The following is a 21814-nucleotide window of genomic DNA, read 5'->3' as shown; positions in this document are numbered from 1 at the left end:
CACGCGCCTCCTGGCCTTCCCTTCCCTCTGTGGAGGTCGGCGTCAGAGGGAATGCCCGGCTGGGGGCAAGGCCTTTCTCAGTCCTTCTGGAACACCATCTGCATGCTGATGGCGCAGGCTCACCCTTCAGCTCAGACCTCTCAGGTGAACTCCAGACCCACGAAGCAAACAGCCTCCCGACACCATCCCTGGGAGTCCAGTCTCGATTTCGACGTGCCCAAACCGCACTAGACCCCCACCCCCACAACCGCCCTGCTCCTCCCAGACCTTCCCTGTCAAAACCTCCAGTCCTCGGTTCTTGTCCCTCTTAGAGCCACTCTGTGGGCAAGTGTCTGGCTTCCTGCGCGCTGGCCTCGTCACCTCACATCTGGATTTGTGTGCTGGCCTCTGCGTGGGTCTCCCCGCTCCGTCTTTGCCCCGTAACTGTTCCCAATACCTAGTGAAAAAGCTACTTGGACCGCGTGAGAACACATGTCAAACTATGCCCCTTACCTGTTCAAAGCCCACCAAAGCCTTCCTGCCAACTCAAGTGCTTGCTGGAGTGCCAGCCAGCACCCTCCGGGGCCCGTCAGGCTCTCCCCACTGCTGCTTACGGGTCCCTGTCCAAGGTGGCCTCCCCGCTCAGCAGGCGCCCGTTCAGCTCAGGGCCCCAGCACTCCAACACCTGCCCGCCCCTACCCAACGCCATCTTCCCAGAGACACTGAATTACACCCACTCAAGACCCACCCCCAGCACCCGCCTCCCTGCTCCCCTCTCCTGCTTCCGTGCAAAGCACTGATGGTCCACCTCACTACGTGTGCTAAATACTCACTTCGTCTAACACCTGTCTCCCCTACTGGAAGATGAGCCCCACTGGGGCAGGAAGTTCCATCACTCTGCCCCCTGCCTAGCAGAGGCTGCACACTGGAACGCTACGAGCCCACTGTGGGGTTACGTGCCAACGCACAACTGGGAAGGTCAGCATTTCCACTAAAAAACCACTGAGTAAGCTCTTCAAAGTACTGCCTTTGTGTCTTGATTTCACTAAGGACTCAGTACGAAGAGCCTGCAATTATCGATCTTGTGGTCATGAGTTCAAGCCCCACGGTGCGTGTACAGATTGCTAAAACAAGAAATAAACTTCAAAAAATAAAAGAAAATCAAAAAGGACTAGACCACAATGGAGTCACGAGTCTGTTTAGTTTACGACGGCCAACTTCATACGAATGGCGCGCTCAGTCGTTAACAATGAAAGTATGACGAGCCGCTCGTCACTTGTCAACAGCAGACACGAGCAGCCGTTCCATCAGCTGAAATACAGAACTGCACATTTATTTTTAATTTTGCTAACTTTTAAATATTTCGGATCCCCATAAAATAAAACCACAAGGCCATTAAAACAGGCGTAAGAGACAAACTACTGTATTTGAGCACACACACAACTTTGCTTTAGCAGTAACAGCTAAAAAATAAAATGCTACAGGCGATCGGCTCTCGTTACGTGAAAAAACACAGCAAGAAAAAACCACCAAATAAAGCCTCCCTGTGTTGACACAAGGACCTTCCCAGTCACTGCGGGAACAACACGTGAGTTGTCTCACTAGGGATGTCACACGTACGGGATTTATTTTCTCATCAGTTGTTTTAGGGCAGAAATTGTTCACAGAGCCGTTTCCGACATTAACCCTCGAGCGAAGCCTTGATGCCGAGTGTGATTTGGACGAAGTTGTTTCCGCACAGCCTCCCCGGGCAGCGACCTGACTCCGGCTACTGCAATTATTTACCAGCCATCAGAAGCACGCAGAGGGGCCAGGCTGAAGAGACACAGTCGGTGGAGGCCCCTACCTTGCAGGCCCTTGAGGTCTAGGGACGAGGACACGAACTGAGGGTTGGGAGCGTCCCGGGACAAATACGTGACAGTCTCAGGACGCCATGACACGACACAGACGCTTGGGACCAGACAGCAGTGCCGGGGAGGACCGCTGCCGCCCCAGCCCGCGGCCCGCCGAGCCGCCACCTGTCACCCCGCATGGCTCCTGGTGGAGGCTTCGAACGCACGCGAGCAGGAATGTCAAGCCCACCGCGCCATAAAAACCACAACAGGGATTTCCATCCCCACGTAAGGACGTGGCTAAGCAGCACTCGAGGCGAAATCTCCAGAAACAGGGAAACCTCCGGGAAACTGAAATCATTCCATTTAGTCAAATCCTTTTGGATGGAAGTAGTACAGTAATAAAATAATTAAAAGCTGGTCTGCGGCAAGCAAAAAAAAATCCGTATTTATTAAGCTGAGATATGTGGAAAAAACTCTGCTCGCTTCCTTTTTTCCTCCGAAATCCGTGTAGGCAAAGGACGAACTGGGGAGGAAAGGGACATAGTTCCATAAAAGGTCAGGGGCCAGATAAACAAGGACACTGGGAAGCAGGAAATCCTTCTTCCCAAGGTTTTCACTTCTTGGGAAGAGCCAGCCCACTGCCCCTCGTGTCAGACAGCCCCCGAAATGTGTTTACATTTAAAATTAGACAAAGAAGGCCAATTAAGCCTCAGGTAGCAGATCCTTCCCCTTAAGGTTGATAGGTTTGGCTAAATGTGCCACTTTCACTCTTCCTTTCCGAAAACCACAGACCTCAAACGTCCACCACGACACACGAAGGAGACGTGGCTGGATTCCAGCCGCCCCCATGGCCCCCACGGCCCTAGTTCACACACGCACGGCACCCAGGACCCCCTTTACCGCCTTAGAGTTAGTGAGGCCCCCAAACAGTTAATGCTTGTATGGGTGTATCTATCAGTAGTTACCATATTTGAAATTAGAACAGAAAATCTTTGAATATTTCTTTATTCGTTTGGAAATTGTAAAAATCAACAGATTCCATGTTAACATACAAGATAGTTTCCAAAACAGCAGCAGCAGCAAAATCTTAGCAAGAAGAGGGCCACAGTGTGGCATATTCACAAATCTGTCTAATGCAGACTTACTGGGAAGCAGCTGGATCCCCCCATGCACATCAGCTCCCAATCTGCTGCACTAGAACAAACCATCCTGGTTGACATACGTGAAGAAAATTCACCCTCACGCAGAGTGCTGCGGGGGCAGTATTGTACCAGCCTTTTCCAGCACCTGTGGATATTCTTCCTTAATCCAACGGCAAAACTCAACTGGTGTTTTATTTTTCTAAAGTCATGTTGCATTGAAACCCTATGAGCGAACATTTTACTTTAGTGTTTCAAAATTCATTAGTCTGGGGGCGCCTGGGGGGCTCAGTCAGTTAAGTGTCCGACTTTGGCTCAGGGCATGACCTCACAGTCTGTGGGTTCGAGCCCCGCATCGGGCTCTGTGCTGACAGCTTGGAGCCTGGAACCTGCTTCGGATTCTGGGTCTCCCTCACTCTCTGCCCCTCCCCTGCTCACACTCTGTCTCTCAAAAATTAAGCATTAAAAATTTTTTAAAACAAAAAATAAAGTTTCATATAAAATAAAATAAAATAAAATAAAATAAAAATAAAATCCATTGGTCTGTCTTGCACTTTCTTTTTTAAATTTTTTTTTTTTTTTAACGTTTATTTATTTTTGAGACAGAGAGAGACAGAGCATGAACGGGGGAGGGTCAGAGACAGAGGGAGACACAGAATCCGAAGCAGGCTCCAGGCTCCGAGCCGTCAGCACAGAGCCCAACACGGGGCTCGAACTCACGGACCGCGAGATCGTGACCTGAGCTGAAGTCGGACGCTTAACCGACTGCGCCACCCAGGCGCCCCTGTCTTGCACTTTCAATGGATCTTTTACCCAAGTGCAACTTTGTAACATCACGCACGGAACATTCCAGGTGTAGTTTATCATGTATTACCAAAAGCATCACATTCACTAACACTGATATCAGAAATACCTTTAAGTACTGAGAAGCTATCAGGATCTCGATGACAGATACACACTTCCCAAAATTCCAATTCCACTTGAAAACGCAAATTTTCTCACCAGTAATGGTGCCACAGTGGCTTTCCTTGAAGCAACAGGCTAACTTCATTCATTCAGTAAAGGGGCGCCCGGGTGGCTCAGTGGGTTAAGCGTCCAACTTCGGCTCAGGTCATGATCTCGAAGCTTGTGGGTTCGAGCCCCACATTGGGCTCTGTGCTGATAGCTCAGAGCCTGGAGCCTGAAGTCTGCGTCGGATTCTGTGTCTCCCTCTCTCTCTCTGCCCCTCCCCTGCTCACACTCTATCTCTCTCTCTCTCAAAAAATAAACAAACGTTAAAAAAAAAAATTTTTTTTAAATTCATTAAGAAATACCCTCGGGGCACCTGGGCGGCTTAGTCATGAGCATCTGACTTCAGCTCAGGTCATGATCTTGCGGATCATGAGTTTGAGCCCCGCGTTGGGATCCTCTGTCCCGTCCCCCCCCCCCCCCACCCTCCCCACCCTCTCTCTCACATTGAAAAAAAAATGCCCAGTTTGTCAGCTGTTCTTTTACGTGGTCCATGAGAAAACACAGCTAGTTGAGCTAGTAACACAAGTGCAGAAGGGGTGTGTCCAAGGCAGGGCTCCGAATCTGAAACGCCGCAGAAGAACTTTCCATAACCTTCCTGTGTTGTCATACTGAGAATGAAACAGAGGGGTACTCGAGGGCTGAGACTTAATAAAATGAATTTGACTGCTTCCTCAGGGACATTCTTAGGTGAAAATGGCTGTTTTTAATTGCATGGCAGTGAAGAAAACAAGGACCCAACTGCGGCCGGGGGCTTGGCCTCTGTCGGGCCCAGGCAGCGGCCGCTTTGCCACATCAACCCTGCACCATCGGTGCAAGTGTCAACCCACAAAAAAGACAAATGACCTCTTAGGATCATTATGAAAACCATTTTGGCCTCACAGAGCCCCTGGCAAGGTCTCAAGTCACCCATGTGGCTCCTTGGACCACACTTTGACAAACAGTGCTTTCAGATATCATAGCTCCAGAAAGAAAGCAGAAGAACCATGTATGACCTAAAGTGAACTTCAGATGTCTGCTATAAAATATAAACCACGAGTGCAATTACAAGCAACTTTCACCTGATTTACCAACTGCCAACGATAAACGGGAAAACACTGCAGAAGCCTGTGTGTGTCTTGCCGTAAAAATTTTGGTGCTTACATTACTGCAGCCATATTTTACTTCTTCCTTGGTAGCTATAAATTGTTCACACTGTCAAGGATTTACCCCGACAGCACACAATTCTACCTGTGCCCAAGATGCGGGAGTGTGAGAATGTACGACGGGTTGCAGGCCTGGGAGCCGTCGCCTCGTTTCTTAGTCCTGGGACGAACTTTAGCGAGTGTCTGCGAACTCTTGTACGCGGCAGCAAGTGATCTCGCACTCATTCTCCGATCCTTCAAAAAATAATCACTAGGCACTGTGCTAAACAGCCACTCCGAGAGGAGAGAGCAGTAACTACACGTGACAAAGGGGCTCCCCCTGGGTCTCCCGCTTAGCTAGCGCTAAGAACAGGCCCAGGCAGGGGTGCACCGATGAGGCAGCTCCCCCAGCCCCAGTGGAGACCTGAGGGAGTCGGCAGAGGCAGGAACGAAAGGGATACAGGGACAGGTCTCCTGGCCGGAACCCCTGAAAAGTCCACAGCATAAAACTAGGAGAGGCCTGCTCTCGATTAACCAAGACAAAGAGACCTGCCAGATGCAGCGAGGTCTTGGGGGAGGCAGGGGGTCATTAGCCATAAACAAATTTCAGGGGACATTTAAATATGGGCAGTATCGGGGTACCTGGGTGGCTCAGTCGGTTGAGTGTCCGACTTGGGCTCAGGTCACGATCTCACGGTTTGTGAGTTCGAGCCCCACGTCGGGTTCTGTGCTGACGGCTCAGAGCCTGGCTCCTGCTTTGGATTCAGTGGCTCCCTCTCTCTCTGCCCCTCCCCTGCTCATGCTCTTTCTCTCTCTCTCTCTCTCTCTGAAAAACAAATAAACATTCAAAAAAAACTTTTTTTTTAATATATGGGCAGTATCTTCAGTGACACTGAATACTTGTTCATTGTTTAGGTATGACTATATAAAGGAATGCCCTTGCTCTCAGGACATGAGCGCTCAAGCATTTAGGGGTGAAATATAGTGGTCTCTCTGCAACTTTTTTTTTAATTAAAAAAAATTTTTAATGTTTATGTTTGAGAGAGAGAGAGAGAGAGCATGAGCATGGAAGAGGCAGAAAAAGAGCAAGACACAGAATCCAAAGTGGGCTCCAGGCTCTGAGCTGTCAGCAGAGAGCCCGATGCAGGGCTCAAACTCACAAACTATGAGATCATGACCTGAGCCGAAGTCGGACACTTAACTAACTGAGCCACCCAGGCGCCCCTATGCAGCTTACTTTCAAAAGCAGGAAAAAGAAAAAAAAAAAAAAAAATAGAGGGCTACCAAAATTACCAAAATGTGTCATTCTCACAATATTTCAAACTTTTTCGTTATTATTTGTTGCGGTGATCTGTCATCAATGATTATGACTCACTGAAAGCACTGACGATGGGTGGCATTTTTTAACCATAAGTATTTATTTTTTAATTTTTTGAGAGAGAGCATGCACACACAAGTTGGGGAGGGGCAGAGGCAGAGAGAGAGAATCCTCAGCAGGCTCCACACTCAGCGCAGAGCCCGATGTGGGGCTCGATCTCAGGACCGTGAGATCGTGACCTGAGCCAACATCAAGAGTCAAGACGCTTACCCCGCTGAGCCACCCAGGCGCCCCCACAATAAAGTATGTTTTCATTAAGGTACGGACATTGTTTCTTAGACATACTGCCAGTGCACACAAGCCAACTACAGTACGGAGTAAACAAGTATTCGGGCCGGCAAACCCAGATCCCGACGTGACCGGCCGGCATCACCGCGGCACCCGCTCGACTGCGGTGGCCTGGACGCCAGCCCACCGCGCGACCGAGGTGTGCCTGCCCACGTGGATGCGGCACGGCCCAAACGCTACCCCTCTGTGAACCCAGACGAAGGACACACGCCTGTGTACTCACGGCACTCTTCCGGCACCCGCGCCCTAGGTTCCAGTGAGGGGACGCGGCACGGAACGGCCGATCGGAACATGCTCAGGCTGACGGGCCACGCCGTGCCTGGAGCCCCCCACCCACCCCCCCCCCCCCCCGTCGCCGGACACAGCCCCACGTCGCAGCGCTGTGCGGCGCTGGCAGCGGGAGCAACCGGTGCAGGGAGCTAGAACGACCCGTGCTATCGGCGCAGGGAGCTGATAAAAGGTCTTCAAACGAGTAAACGTTAGAAAAGACAAAAGCAAGGCCCTGCCATCCACTCCGCTGCCACCACCTCCCACCACATCCCTCCCGTGCCAAACTCCCGAAGCACACTCCGGAAGCCCCCCGAGCGCATCCACAGACGAGGTCTCTTCCCTCTCCCTCTGAAGCCCAAACAAACAGCATGCTTTCCAACCCCACCGTCGGCTCTTCTCGGTATCCGTTCCTGACCGCCCTTCCGCACCACCCCTCCCAGGTCTCGTCTCCCTCCCTCCCGGGGCACCTCTGCCCTCCCGCGAAAGCTCCCCACCTTTCCCCGCGGAGCACACCCACCCCCCTGGGGCGCCACCGAGGCCCCTCCCGCCTCCCAGGAAGCCGCACCTGGGACGCCGGACCGACGGAAGGCATCATCTCCCAGGGCTGCCGGCAGGCTCACACTTCAGTGACGGGGGGCGACCCCATCCCTCCCGAATCCGTCCCCCACCTCGCCCTCACGCCTCGCGTTTCAAACACGCCACGGCCCGGCCCGGGGACAACAAAATCCACCCGCCGCTTCCGCCGCTGACCTCTGCCCCTCTGCCCGAGCCGGCCCCCCACCCCCAAGCAGGCTGCTCCAGGAGGTACCGCCTCCCGGCGCCTCCCACAAAAGACCCCGCAGACAGTTGGGAGCTCTCGCCGCCGCTACCCTCACTCTCCGACCCTCGCCAGACCCTAGGGCTTCTTCCCGCTTGCTGGTTCTGACCCGACTTCCTCCCTCTTCCTCCTCCTCTCTCCCGCTGCACCTGGTCCGCCGGGGGCGGCTCAGCTGGCCTCCCCCCGGTCCCTGCCTCTCGCCCCTCTGACGTGCAGCATCGTCTCCCTGTGACACTGCGGTTGAGCCCACGGATCCGGCAGGCCGAGCGTCCCCTTGGTCCCTCCCGAAGCCACACGCGGCTGGGGCAGGAAGCCGGTCCTCCCTCATCCGCCCTGTAGGACAGTCTTCCAAAGAAGGTTCGTCCCCTCAGAGCCCGGCTCGAGCGCCTCGCACGGCCCTCCTCGGCTTCCCCTTCACCCAGGCTTCAAACCTTCCCCAGTCTGGCTCCAGCCTGCCTGCCCATACACGACCTCCTCTAATTCATCTGCCCCACAAACGCAGGCGAGGTCAAATCCGCCCCCCCCCCCCCCCGCCACCGTTGCCGGACAGCCCTCGAGCCAAGTCAAAAGAACAGTATTTTGTGACCCGAAATCCTATGAAACTCAACTTCAGCGTCCACAAAGAAAGCCTTATCGGCACCTGGCCACACCCAGCTGTTTGCACGTTGTCTACAGCCGCTTTGGGGCTGGGAGGGCTCGTCCATCCGGCGCTCAACCTCTCACTTTAATATCAAACCACTGCAGCGCGCACCGGGCGGGACCGCAAGGGCTCCCGGCGACCCTGTGAACACGCGATCCCGAACCTCGCGCCTCCAGTCCTTGGCCGGACAGCTATGTCAGTCCTTCAGCTACAGGACGGTACGAATCTTGGCTTGAATCATCTCACGGGGGACGAAAAGTCAAAAGGAAGCATTCACCACTTGGAGAACGCAGCTCTAAGGCAGACTCTCTCCTAAAAGTTGACCGACTTGAACCTCTGTCGTTTCGGTCAAGACAGACAACACTCAGAGGTGTGGAGATGGGGCAGACGGCACGGCCGATTTTTGTCCCTCCAGAGAAGAAAGCCATGTTTCAAAGAGATATTCTACTGGTTTGATCATCTACTGGGTGATCATATACCTAAATCCAGCTACGGCGCATTCTATGAGACTGAATTAAAGGTAAAATTAAACACTTAGAGTCCTTTTCCCATTGACGTATGTTCGTTCATACAAGAACTATTGGCCCTAAGATTGTAAGAATCCGTACTCGCTGCAAATTGTTTAAAATCATCTAAGAGAATTTAAAATTCTCAATTATCATTAAGTAACAAACAGTACGCACACATTACAACACCGTGTGATAACAGAATCTATCGCCGTTTACAGCAAGAAGTGCGGGAGAAGTCACTTCCCGGGAGAGAACAAGAGGGTGTCTTAACCCTAAAAGCCTACACGGACGGCGGTCTGTGGAGTCCAGACCGGCCAGTTCCTCACGCAGAAACACAAAGGCCACCGTGGCTTCTCGCATTTACAAGACATGTGTACTTTACAAGCACGGCCAGGCTTTTTCTTAGCAAGTTTACTAATTTCGAATACCTCTGAGTTCCTGGCCTGGTTCTAAAATTCCAAGATTCTGTGATATAAGTTTACCACAAACAAAATTGTGACTTTATGCACATTTCTGTCAGTGAAATCAGCACCATATGAGCTTGACAAGCTAAGAAGACGTGGGGCCTGGAAGGTAATGTGACAATTCCGTGTATTGAGTTCTAAGCACCATTATGAGCACTAGAGCATTTTTTTTTTTCCAAGTTTATTTTTTGAGAGAGAGCGTGCGTGCACACACATGAGCTGGGGAGAGGCAGAGAGAGAGGGGGACGGGGGATCCTAGATGGGCTCCCACGCTGACAGCAGAGAGCCCGACGTGCGGCTCGAACTCACGAACCTCGAGATCATGACCTGAGCCGAAGTGGGACGCTGAACCGGCTGAGCCCCCCAGGCGCCCCAGCAGTAAGGCATTCTGTCTTCACACCTGTTGGTGCAGGTCCCTGTGCCCCCATTTTATAGGTAGGCCCAGCCCTAAACGCTTCCCTTATGTGACAGGCATCATGAACAGTTATTAGCGGAAATGAGACCCCAGGGCCCTGAAGAAGGGGGGCTGGAGCGGGGGCAGGAAGCAGAGTACTTTCCACAGAGACTCGCCCGTGTCCTGCTAACCGAGCCCGCCCGTCATCCATCGCTCACGTTTGTGCTTCCTGTCCGGTCAGTCCTTCGGCCACAGGACGGTACAAATCTTGGCTTTAATCACCTCGTGGGGAAAATCAAGTCAAAAAGAAGGATCCGCCACTTGGACAGCGCAGCTCCTCTCCTTGTGACGCACTCTGCCGTTGAGTCCGTCGATCCGGCAAGCCGAGCGTGCCCCCGGTCCCTCCCAAAGCCATCCTTGTATCGCCCACCCGCCTCTCCTACGTCAGGGGCGTGCTGCGAAGCCTGGGGAGGAAGGTGGACAGCAGTCCGAGGGGAAGGACACTACAGCGTCCTCCTCTCCTTTCCCTACCTCGCAATTTCACAGAAACCGAACAAAGCCACTAGCATGTGCCTAAATGTTAAGGGAACCTGGAACCCTGGCCAGGCAACATAAAAACAAAAGAAGATTAACTCCCAACTTGGGCAGTCGTTAAAATAAGCAACAATGGCAGATGGCAGAGGCAGGGACATTCCCGGAGGTTTCTGATCCACACAACCTGTCAAGCAAGTGCGACCCCTCAGAGGCAGGGCCGATAACCAAGGAGTACTCACAGGATCCAGAACGGAAAACAGAGCAAAGCCTGAGGAGACTGGCCAGGTTGTGTCCTAGACACTGGCTGACCCAAGCACAGCCCTCACGAGGGCTCGGTGGAGGCGGACGCATCCCACGCCACCATCACCGTGGGGGCCAAGAATCTGTTTACATTCTTGGTACTAGATACAGCATCCTGGCACTGGTTTCCTTAAGATCGGAGTTCTCGATGTGTAACTGAGAGCAAAACAAAGAAGGAACTCTACTTAGAACCCCAAAATCAACTGGATCGGGTCTAAGACAGAAACAAAAGTCCATGCGATCAAAACGTCCATGTAAAGCATGTATCCTAATTTGTGAAAGTCACATTTGTAGTCACATGTCTGAATCAAACTAGGATGCCTTCCCACTACTGCTCAAGAACACCAGGAAGCCTGTGTGAGACGCGAGGAGTTTGGATTTTAGGCTGCAAACAGCACTAAGCCCTGAAACTTGGTGAATGCTGGGCTAACGGCTTCACAAGTGCTCAGACCTGCCCTCCACACCAGCCTCCTCCTCCTCTGCAGGAGACATTCAAGAGTCTGCCCTGAGCCAAACAACCAGGACAAGGTGATCTGGGTCTCAGACCCCAACACTCCCCTTCCTCGAAACCGGCCCACACAACATAAGGCAATCCTATTAGCAACAGAGCCGAATACATCTTTGGAGAGGACTGTCCCACCTATGTCAGAAGAAGTGCCACATGGAACCCAAAACTCCAATCCAGACAGGCGCGGGGGAACCCAGTAAACTGGGACTCCAGTCACAAATGTGGACAGGGACAGCAACATAGGAGCCAGGAACTGCTTGCTACATGCTAAGACAATTCCAAATGAAACTTATTTTTAAATGTTAAGAAAATCTATTTGCTACACTAAAAAAATTTTACTTTGATAAAAGAAACATGACATAATTTAGCTGCCTTTCAGAAACGTTTTCACCCTGGCCCATTAACCTGACTTTCAGGAGGGGAGGATGAGGGGGGCAGGATGAATTTCAATTCAGAAACCCAAAATATTTATGCTCTGATTACACACACACACACACACACACACACACACAGATCCAGCCCTGAGTAGGTACCCCTGTAAAGTAACCCTTAACTTGACCAATAGGGCTATATATACTTGAGGGCAACCTTAGGTAATTTAACCTTTTTAAAAATAACTCTAGCAAATGATACCATGTAAGGTCAGGTTCATTTCGGACTCACAATTCTAGCACGTTCTAATCACAGCTCATTTACACTTGGAACTAATGACCTGAGTGGACTTTTGAAAGAGCAACGTATTCGGCCTCTTGGCTGAGTCTCCCACTCCTCTCTCGATAGAAGGGCAGAAGGAAAGGATTATTCAAAGTGACTTTTGTCAGCAATAAATTTGCACTTCTGATTTTATTAAACTTGCAGTTTGTGAGGAGTGTGGGTCTAATTTATAATTATATGGGCCAGGGCAAATATTCTTGGGGAAAAAGATTCATCAAAGTGCATACAAGAATCCCTTTTTCTTTTGCTATCAAGGACATTATTGGGATGACTAGTAAAACCTGAATTAGATCCGTTGCTCAGATAATAGAGATGTATCAACGTTAAATTCCAAATTTTAATAATTATGTTGTGGTTGTATGAAAGAATATCCCTGGTTTTTAGGAAACAGCCACATAAGTGGTTGAGTAAGAGGACATCATTACCTTACTCTGTACAGAAAAAAATACACACATACACAGGTGTAGTGAGGAGAGGTGATAAAGCAAATACAAAACAGTAACATCCGAAAAGACCGTTATAATTCTTTGTACTATTCCTGCAACGTCTAAGCCTGAAAACACCCAATCCCTAAGAGGTGCCGAGGCTTTTGCTCTCCAAAGAAAGGCAGTGAGGACAGAAGATTCTCATCTGAAGGGGACTTTGTCATCACTGTATTTCCGAAAGGCTGCCACCCGATCCTTCCTTCCCAAGTAGACTTTTCTAAAATGAACTAGAAGTGTCTGACCTACGCTCTCAGTGCCTTCAGCAGATGAATGAGACGGCTTGGAGGACTTCTTCCAGATCACCCCAAAGTCTCGAGGTCTGCACTCGAGAGCAAGGCGCTCCCAGGGAACAGCACGGCAATCTGGAAGACGAGGACAGTGCTCGTCCTGCACCTGGCGCCGGCTGAAGTATTCCTATCATCTGTTACTGAACCCCCAGCTTTGACTTATTTCTCCAACGTGCATTAGCACTTTTAAGTCTAGAGCTTGGAGATTCACAAACTGTAGCCCACGGGCCAAATCCTGCATTTTTGTAGATAAATTTTACTGGAAAACAGCGACACCCATTCTGGCCTCCACCCTCCAAGGGAAAAGCTGAGCAGTTGTGACAAGAGACCCCAAAGCCAAAAAAAGTTTATTTAACCTGGGCCTTTACAGAAAAAGTTTCCTGACTTCTGCCCTAGAGCTCCCAAGTGTTTAGTGACATCTGTGGAATCTTTAGAATCTCGAAACTGCCTTGAGACTGAGGGGTAAGGAAATCAGGAACTATTCCTGCAGAAGAGTAATCTTGACCTTCTGGAAGAGGGGCCTGCGCGACCACAGGACGGTTCGGTTGCCTTCAGGTCTCGGTGATCTTGCTGCTCCAACTCCTGTTAGCTGTAAGGAGTGACTTCTGATTCATATTATGGTGGATCCAGAGAAATCCCAACGAGGTACAGCAGGCCGAGTCCTTGAATGGTCCCCAGAACTCAAGACGCAAATCTAACCGCACTTTTTATTAGCAGCTATGCTTGAAGGGAACCCCAAGCAGTATGCACCTGCTTTCATCATGTCACCCCGTCAGCTTTTCTCCTAGCAGAGCATGATTGCAATTTTACATAAATTTAAACTACACAAATCTAAAATAACCTATGAAACCCTCACTTTGCAACAAACATGAACATTTTTTGCAGCCACTTTTAGCAGGTAAACAGGACGCTCAGCTTTCTTTGTCCAATTCCGTTTAAAAACACATGGGGTGTGAATTAACACGGCTTCAGCATCTTCAGGGAAGCATTCTGGCATAAAAGGCAGCCTAATGCAGCACCTTGCTCCCGAGGACCATCCCTGGCTCCTGCCGACGAGTCCACAGGATGGTGTGGCAGCAGACAGGCGCACCCCAGCCATCTACCTGCCGATGGATCACAGGGCTGAACCGTGGTGACAGCAGGAACCAAAGCCTGGGTCCACGGTTCCTGATCGGTCTTTGACGTGAAGATGCCCGAGGCCCTGGCCACACCCACCGGACCCAACTGCCACCCAGGGAGTCCAGCAGTACACACACGTCGAGTTTTCACTGCCAGTGTCATCCAAACCCCTTTCTAAAGTTCAGAAAGGTTAAGCCAGGCTTCAAGTTATTTGATTTTCTACCTTGTGAACAAAAGGAAAAAAATCACTACAGACCACAAGCAGCAGTTTTTGAAGCTCAGGATACAAATCTTTATTACTCAACAGTTTGTCAGTACAGGCTTCTGCCACAGTTGCTTGATTGGCTCAATGCATCCCGGGTTTCCTGACAGCATCCCCACCCGTGAGGGCAGGCCTCCGTCCCTACCTGGGCCCCCGTCCGACCCGCCTGCACTTTCAGTGCCCTACGTACGCTCGACTATTTTATCTAATACAAGATAATTTAGGACAAGGAAATGGTAGTCAATTTCCACATATACATTCATGCCACCTATCTACTTTTTCAGTGACTCAAGTAAAACATGTTCTCATCTCTGCCTTCTCTGGCCCTTCCTGTTGAATATTCGTCTTCCACGCTTCTGCACTATAAGCGACCTGACCTCCTGAGGTATTCTGGGTCACCATGGAGGTAGATGGCCCAAAACATTCAGTTATATTGGACACTTCTTGACCGTGGGTAGAAGTGAAAGGTACAGAAAAGTTAATTCAATATCGGAATCGATTTCACGTGATGTCACTCTATTTTGGACGTACCGTCCGCGTGTGGCTTAAGAAGTTCATGCTCCCATCACAATTTAATTCAAGAACAATCACAGGTTTCAAAGGATGGGAGGCTCCAGGTGCCACCCCCAGGCTCTGCTTCCTCTTAAAGAGGCACACACCGATGCTCTATGACAAGGATGCCACACCTCACCACTGCACTGGGGGGTGAGGAGTCCAGAACTTCCTCCAGGGGGGGCAGTCCGGCCACAGCCCTGGACAACGGACAGAGCCAAAAAGGTGAGGCGGATAGCATAAAGTTGAATTATCAGCTGAAGCTCTAACGTGTAACTGGTTTCACAACATGCACAAGATGAAAATGGGAAACCTAAACGTTATTTGATCGCTACCCTGAAAAGCAGGCAGGACGGGATTGCTGTTTCCAATTCTTACGGACGTGCTAAATGAGCTCCAGGCACTGGCCCCAGCAAGAAAACAAGGGTAGCTTTTTAGGAGCAAACTGCAGGGCGCTGGGGCCCGGTCTCCCAGGTCGCGACTGAGCCCTGCGGTGGGCTCTGTGCTGGCAGTGAGGAACCTGCTTGAGGTTCTCTCCCCTTCTGCCTCTCTGGCCCTCCCCACTCACGTGCGCATGTGCACTCTCTCAAAATAAACTTCACCAAAAAAAAAAAAAAAAACAGAGAGAGAGAACAAATTGCAACAATGAGATCCCACTCAATATTTGCTCTCAAATTCCCTAAAACTCCCCCTCACAGCCCCAAAAGTGAACATCTCAGAATGGTTCAAAGTACTTCCAATGAACAATCCATTACGTGATCTTGTTTTTATGACCATCATATACGTGAAGTCAGAGAACACAACAATGATCTTTATTTACCTGTTATAGGGAGGACTTTTTAAAGCTTTTTATCTGAGACAGTGTCACCAAAAACCTCAATATGTATTTTCCCCCAGGAGCTTCTTCAAAATGAGAAAAATGTTTGTTTTCCAGATTATAAATAGCTAAACTGGTAAAGTTACGCGCACATTTTAAAGTCAGTCTCGTGGGTTGTGTATTTAATGGTACCGCTGATGTTTTCAGAATTTATACAGTGTAGGTGAAGATCACAGGAAAAACGAAGGCGAACACTCTATGCTGGGTGTTTTATCAATAAACCATGAACATAAACTCACCTAGGACCTGTGCCTGAAGCATCCATCTACGAATGCACGAATCGGGACTGTGGTGACCTCTTATTCTAGCACAGGAAGTATTTCCGCAGCGGCAAAGTGCATATACCACGCCTGCCATCTCTGCAAATGCAAATTCTAAGTCTTTCCCTGGTTTTCGAGACCTGGACGCTTCTGAGGAGCAACAGTTTAGATTTTGGTGACTGTCACTCAATCTGGGTTCACATGACCGCACTACGGGCACGCATTTCTCAGTGCAGGACACGGTATGTCTCATTACTGGTTAAGGTGGTATCTGTCAGGTTTTTCCACCGTGAAGTCACCATTTTTCCCTTTGTAATATATAAATCTCTTAGGAGAGATACTTGGGGCTATGTAAGTATCACAGATGGGAGGACACTTCAGGAGACATGACAACTAAATGCAGAGTGGGATCCTGGATTAGATCCTGAAACAGAAAAAGGACATTAATGGAAAACTGATGAAATTCAGTTAGGTCTGTAATTTAGTCAATAGTGTTGTGCTAATGCTAAGGTTCTGATTTTTAAGGACACTTGATTATGTAAGAAGTCAGCGTTATGGCAAGTGGGTGACAGAAGAGGGAAGCGCTCCGAACTATTCCCCCAACTTTTCTTTAACTGTAAATTTACCTCAAAGTTAAAAGTTTCCAAAGTTGCAGATTCTGATTCCATGTCTGCTGGGGGCCTGAGAGTGTGCATTTCTCCCAAACACCTAGAGATGGCAAGGTCACTGATCCACGGACCACTTCACGTGGGCCTCGCTGGGCCCTGACAAATGCAGCTGATGTATGTCACCGTGCACAACTTTCAAAGGACAATCGACTAAAATGCGTGGAGATTACGCTTTAGGGGCGCCTGGGTGACTCAGTCAGTTGAGCGCCAAACTCTGATTTTGGTTCTGGTCATGATCAGTTAGTGGGATCGAGCCCTTGGGATTCTCTCTCTCCTTTCTGCTCCTTCCTTGCTTGTTCTCTCTCCCTGTCTCAGTATAAATAAATAAAACACGGGGCGGGGGGGGGAGGGGGCAGGGAATAAAAATATTTTGAAAAAATACTGTTAAAAGATTACACTTCAAGTACAGTAATCACTGTTTAACTGGAGGCAAATCCTTAAACTCGGGCATGCTTAAGTGCGATCTTTGTACAAGGACATGGTGCGAGAAGCCGGTGCGACGTGCCAAGACGGAAAGAAGAGCGTGAAATCACAACCTTTTGTCTACGGTTGGCCTTCCCCCGCTGAGCTTGGCACTCCTCCAAGGCTGCGGAGCCAGAACCTCCAGCAGGAACGCACCACGTCCGCCCACGCTGCAGTGCGGAGATGGCCATGGGGACAATGAGTAGGCCACCCATTCCACTGACAGAAGGCACCCATTACCAAGGCCACAGGGAGGCAGGAGAGCAGAGTGACAAGAATGGGCTCTGGAATTCCTGCTCACAGTGAGAACTAGCCACAAAGGTGATCTCTGCTCGTCCCATTAAAATGACTTTTAGTCGCATGTAATAAACCCACAAGAAAGAAGACACGGGCCAGGTATTTTGCCAATTTCTGGGAGACTGAAAGGATCTAGGAGGACAAAGGAAACCACAACCTGGAGCACCTAGGAACGGGTATGGCCAGAGGAGGGTTCTAAGCCTGAGGTGGGCCAGGACACTCAGCGAAGCAAGGGCTGAGCCTGCTCACAGAAGTTGGATCCCTGCACGGAAAAGCTATACAAGAGTCCTCCCTAGACCAGGGGGAGCAGCCCCAAATCAAAGGGGTCTTTCTTAAGCCGTAAGACGCAGAGGAAAAGTCTCTGGGTTCCGGCGCTCAAAGTCCCACACAGTAACAAGTTCCCAATCACCTGAGGGGAGACCCGCACATTTTCTTTTCTTTTTTTTTTTTTTTTCAATTTTTTTTTTCAACGTTTTTTATTTATTTTTGGGACAGAGAGAGACAGAGCATGAACGGGGGAGGGGCAGAGAGAGAGCGGGAGACACAGAATCGGAAACAGGCTCCAGGCTCCGAGCCATCAGCCCAGAGCCTGACGCGGGGCTCGAACTCACGGACCGCGAGATCGTGACCTGGCTGAAGTCGGACGCTTAACCGACTGCGCCACCCAGGCGCCCCAGACCCGCACATTTTCAAAACCAGCCCCACAGACTCAGCTCTCTGCCTACTTTCTCTGGCCTTAGACAACAATAATTACCAATATTTAAGGAGTATTTGCCATATGAAGTATGAAACCAGTATTTTTAAAAAGATGATGGCGACAGTGACACTAGAATAAGAAATCAGAGAATAAAAGAAATGAAAAAAAATCCTTACTGGTCTCCTCAAAGTCGAGAAGATAATGCATTCACAAAACAATAAACTGTGGGGGGAAAAAAACAGAATAAGCTCTTCGAAATTTTCAGTTGTGTTAATAAAAAATTTAAAAGATTGGGCAATATATCGAAGCCCCCTCCCAGAAATGAGAATAAAATGACAAAGGAAGAGGAGAAAGAGATTCAAGGGATCAATCCAAGATGTCCACCATCAAACTAATAAGAACTCCTGAAAGAGTAAAAGCAGAAACAATTCTCAAATAAATACAAAGAGAATCTCCCAGAGCTGGAAGGCAAGCCCCCAGAGGCACAGAGCACTCAAGGTGGGACTCCGCATCCTGGGGCACTTTGAAAATGCCCCTAACACCAAAAAGGATCCTAAAGAGTTACCCAAAAGGAATAAGGCTACTTGGCAGAAGGTTCTCATTGAAATGATGAAGAAAGCCATGATTACACATGGAACCTTGAACAAACTCAGATGTATAATACAGGAAAATATCGGCAGTACACTTGTAACTGGCCTACAGGGTAATCAATCCAGATCAGAAAAAGAGGACAGAGACCTGGGGAGAAGACGGGACACTGGAGAGATCTGGCATGCTTGAAAATTTAAGACAAAGAATCATGGGAACAGCAAATGCAAAAATACCAAAAAAAAAAAAAAAAAAAAAAAAAGCCATTACCAACAACAGAAAAAACAAAAGACTGTAGGAGAGAGAAAATGCACCACTCAGCCTTGAAGCAAACAGTATTTGTACAGTCATAAACAATTTAACACAGTTAATTCAGGGGGTAGAAAAAATGGCATCTGACCCGAAAAGCGAAATCATCTATCATAACAGAAAGTCGACAATGTGTAAAAACTAATAAACTACCAACTTTCGCTTCAGAGCTATGGAAACCTTCCAGAAGGAACATTAAAAAGATTTCTTTGAGGAGAGAAACTGAAAGGCTGGACAGGGGACTGCTGCTTCTCAATGTTCAAGTTTTTCACCGACATTGTGCTGTGTATAGGACTTTGGTTAAAATATCAGATATACGGGGAGATAGATAGATATGTATGCATTAAAGCTCGAACCTCAGACAGACTGAGTTCAAAGCCTTGGCTCTGTGTGTCCCGGACGAGTCTCTTAACCTCTGTGGGCCTCCGTCACCTCCCCGGATCGCTGGGACAAGAGACACTGGAAAGGATCGGCAGTCCCAGCCACAGCACGTAACCCACAAACGGCAGCCATTTCTAAAAACTTAAAGCCAACATCACAAGAACGTAACTCTTATCTTCACCGCGAGACGAGGAGAAAATGGGAGCCAAACCCACAGAAAGAACTAGTCTCGCGGGCGGTTTGCGGGTTTCTGCTGCCACCGGGCGTCTGGACCCCGGGGCGGTCCCAAGGGCCGAATCTCGAGGGGCCGGGTGACCTACTTTCTGACCGCCCGCTCCCCCGCTTCCGGAGGACCACCTGACCACCCCCAGGTTCGCTCCCGTCTCCCGTGAACCGCCAGTCGCAAGTGTGCCCGACAAGCGGCCGGCCCCTCCCACCGGCCACCCTCCCCGGGCGCCGCCGCACCAACGCCGCCGGGCCCGGGAGCGCCTTCCGGGGCGGGACAGGTAATTCCGAACGGGCCGCCAGGAGCCACTCCGGGCGAACAGACCCAAAGCCGGGCAGAGTCTCGGTCCGCAGACGCCCACAGGTGTGGGCAGCTCTTCCGGGAGCACTCAGGTCTTCAGTGAAAACCCAGCCCCGCGTGAAGGCGGCGTCTCCAAGGTGCTCACACGGTGCAGGTGGGACCGGCATCCGAGGCCGCACTTCCGAAGGGCCACACCAAACAGGCGGGGGGGGGAGGGGGGACCGAACCCCTAAATCTTCCCCCGCGGACGACCACCCCCCTGCTCCGGGAGCCCTCGGCCGGGCGGGGGCGTGCGCTCTCGCCCGCCGGTGCCCCAGGGCACACGCCGGCCCGGAGACCGGCCTGACAGCGGCCACCGGCGCGGGGCTCGCTCGCGGCGCCGTCTCCCCTCGTCCCCGCCAAGTGGCAGGGGCGGCCCCGCCACCGCGCGCGGCCGCGGGCGCCCGGTCCCCCGCCCGTCCCACCGGCGCGGCGCGCGGCACCCCGGGGGGAGCGAGGCTCGCGCGCGGCCCCACGCCCGGCCCGCCGCCGGGAGCGCCGCCGGGGCCAGGGGGCGGGGGGAGGGGCGGGCTCGCGGCGGGCGGCGAGGAGAGGCTGACGGGGGCGGAGGGCCCGCGGCGGGGAAGCAGCAGGAACCGGGAAGGGGGACCGGGGGAGCGGAGGGCGCCCACAGGGCCGAGGGCGGCGGGCCGTTGGCCGGCCGCGCAGGGCGTCCCGGGCGGGGGCGGCGGGCGCGGCGGCCGGAGGAGGGCGCAGGGAGGAGGGAGGAGGGGAGATCTCGCTCTCGCTCTCGCTCTCGCCCCGCGGGAAGGGGGAGGTGGAGACGCGACCGGCTGCGGGAGCTGCAATTACCGTGTGGGCTGCGGAATTCTCGTGGTGTTTGTCGGGGAGATGCGATAATGGCGTCCGTCCTCGCGAGAGAAGCAGCCGCTCTGCGCAGGCGCCGCGAGTCCCTCCCCGCGGCCCTCCGCCCTGCACCGTCTGCGCACGCTCCCTAAGCGGGGCGCGCCGGGCGCAGGGACGGGGCGAGGGGGTGGGGCCTGCCGCTCGGAGCCTCCCGCGCGCGCTTTCGCCCGCGCCGACGACCGCCGAGCATGCGCACGCGTCCTCCTGCCGCGCCCCAGTTTGGGCCTCTGAGGGTCCTTACCTCCTCAGCGTAAGCTCCGTCTCCGCGTTAGCGCAGTGGGAAGCTGCGTCGGTGGACCGTGAGAGGAATTTACATTTTTCTCTGAGGCCGAATGAATAGGAATCAGTTCTCCCCTCGACGACTACATATCCCAGAGGGTCGTGCGCGACCCGCTAGCGGTGCTTTCTGGGAATCGTAGTCCCTTCGCGTGCGCTGAGCCTGCCGGTACTTGTAGTCTCTCCGTACTCGGGTCTCCCGTCAGGGGCCGCGCCCGCGGCTGCTGGGACTTGTAGTTGAGACGCGGGGGTCGCGGCCGCTGCCGCTGGGGAGGCGCGCCCCAGGTAATAGGAGGTGCCCCGGGCTCCCCGGCGTCCGTCCACACCTCCCGGCGCTCACGAGTGGAAAAACGTGTGTGTGGTTATGTGGCACATGTACCGTATGTAACTGATGTGTTACCGTACGAGACGTGCGTCCGTAATGTGTAGGCTATCTTATGGACGAGCACGAATTCGGTGTGTGGACGTGTTCCACGTATGTAGCATAAATGCACGCTTGTTGGCACTCGTGGGAAGAAACCACTGAACTGTAGACAATCCCCAGAAACGATTCCTGCTGACTGCCATCAGCACTGCGCCTCACGTGGGCTGGGGTTCCCATTGCTTTTCCTTCTCTCTACTCGCCTCTGTTTTCCGAGTTGTTTACGACGAGCAAGAACAAGGCTGTGGAGCTATTTTCATTTGGGAAAGAAAACGCTTCCCTGCAAGTTTCCTGCCCACTTCCCTTTTTGCCAGGAACAAAAAGCCCAATTCAGGGCAGTAACGCGCCGTGTGACCTTGGGCAACCTCCTTAGTTAGAATCTCTTCCAGGATTAACACCTGGGAGCTCTCCTGAGGCTGGTCATTGGGTTTCTTTGCAGGAAAAGCGCCTTAAAGAAATTCCAGAGAAGAGTCACAGAAGCTCAGTGCTGGAAGAGATGTTTATTCACATTGAAATGAGAATTTTCCTGTCTACAGATGA

General features: G+C 51.5%; 1 protein-coding gene across 5 annotated transcripts in view; it reads right to left on the bottom strand.

The window, feature by feature from the left end:
• Positions 1 to 20596, bottom strand: part of LOC102955899 (BTG3 associated nuclear protein) — a 112229-nt gene extending 91633 nt beyond the window's left edge. For 3 of the 5 annotated variants that reach the window (XM_042969763.1, XM_042969766.1, XM_042969767.1), the window contains exon 1: positions 20524 to 20595. The gene's annotated coding sequence lies outside the window, so the exon portion shown is untranslated. Of the gene's footprint in view, positions 1 to 20523 lie in introns of all 5 variants that reach the window. The other 2 variants (XM_042969765.1, XM_042969762.1) reach the window with 1 other exon arrangement.
• Positions 20597 to 21814: the final 1218 nt, after the last annotated feature.

This window comes from Panthera tigris, chromosome E2 (assembly GCF_018350195.1).
Source record: "Panthera tigris isolate Pti1 chromosome E2, P.tigris_Pti1_mat1.1, whole genome shotgun sequence".
NCBI classification, from domain to species: Eukaryota; Metazoa; Chordata; class Mammalia; order Carnivora; family Felidae; genus Panthera; species Panthera tigris.
The sequence above is the reverse complement of the archived record's forward strand: the minus strand, read 5'-3'. Positions and strand labels throughout refer to the sequence as shown.